Source organism: Mastomys coucha, unplaced genomic scaffold (assembly GCF_008632895.1).
Source record: "Mastomys coucha isolate ucsf_1 unplaced genomic scaffold, UCSF_Mcou_1 pScaffold13, whole genome shotgun sequence".
Taxonomy (NCBI): domain Eukaryota; kingdom Metazoa; phylum Chordata; class Mammalia; order Rodentia; family Muridae; genus Mastomys; species Mastomys coucha.
In genome coordinates, this window is record NW_022196895.1 from 7,418,056 (window position 1) to 7,419,398 (window position 1,343).

At 43.8% G+C, this 1,343-nt stretch overlaps 1 protein-coding gene across 2 annotated transcripts in view; it reads left to right on the plus strand.

The window, feature by feature from the left end:
- Mib1 (mindbomb E3 ubiquitin protein ligase 1) overlaps window positions 1-1,343 on the plus strand; it is a 105,484-nt gene that overhangs the window by 62,592 nt on the left and 41,549 nt on the right. The window lies entirely within an intron of this gene.

Below are 1,343 nucleotides of genomic sequence, written 5' to 3' on the forward strand. Positions count from 1 at the left end.
AAAAAAAAAAAAAAAAAGAACAGGTGGCAAGCTGGATTTGACAACTGTGGTATATAATAGAGGGTGCGCTGTATATGACTTTGTAAAACTACAAATTATATATAAGCTCTAAATAATTCACTTTTGCAGATGATCGATACTGAATTAGAATTCATTGCTAGGTAAATTGAATAATATAAATACCTCCACAAAAGGTAGATTGAGGGAGTAAAGACACGGCTCAGTGAGTAAGAGCACTTATGTAAGCAAGGGGACGTGTGAATTCAGATATTTAGCTCCCACACAACAAACTGGGCATGTCTACAACACTGGGATGCTGGAGACAAGTGGATGCAAAGTTCTCTGGCCAGCCAGCCTAGCTGATGTAGTCAGAGACCCTGTCTCAAGAAACTGAGTGAGAAGAGTAGAGGAATGTGGTTGCTGTCTTTCTCTGGGTGCAAACACCTGTTCTTGTGCTTACACCACACACCACACCCCCATACACACAGAGAAAGGTTTTTAAAAAGTAGACTCAGAAATTGAGTTTTTGATTGGATTTGTTTCTACTTTGAACTAAGTATCCACTTTCCCGCCCTCTGAAAACACATTAGTTGTTGACTCTCACCTGTGGCTGCATATTCTATTAATATATAGGAAACGGAAAAATTACTGATACTTGCGTAATCAAGGCTGAAAATACTGGCCTTAAACTTATTGGATTGAGGCCTACAAGTGCTGCTGTAGGTTGTTTGTTTTAATATTTGAGTCAAGGTGTCTTGTAGCCTAGGCTGACATTGTGGATGATAATGACATTGAATCTTTGTGCCGTCACCTAGTGAAAGAAGAGGCAGGAGGATCGGTAGTTCAAAGCTAGCCTCAACTATATAGAGTTAAAGATTAGCTTAGCCTCTTAGGAGACAGCTATATCAGGCTTCTGTCAGCAAGCACTTGTTGGCATCCACAATAGTGTCTGGGTTTGGTAACTGTATATGGGATGGATCCCCTGGTGACCTGACAAATACAGAAGTGGATGCTCACAGCCATCTATTGGACTGAGCACAGGATCCCCAATGAAGGAGCTAGAGAAAGGACTCAAGGAGCTGAAGGGTTTGCAGCCCCTTAGGACGAACAACAATATGAACTAACTAGTACCCTCAGAGCTCCCAGGGTCTCAGCCACCAACCAAAGAGTACACATGGAGGGACTCAAGGCTCAGCCACATATGCAGCATAGGGTGGCCTTGTGGGACATCAATGAGAGGAGACGCCCTTGGTCTTGTGATGGCTCAATGCCCCAGTGTAGGGGAATGCTAGGAAAGGGAAGTGGGAGTGGGTGGGTGGGTTAGTGAGCAGGGGGAAGGGGTG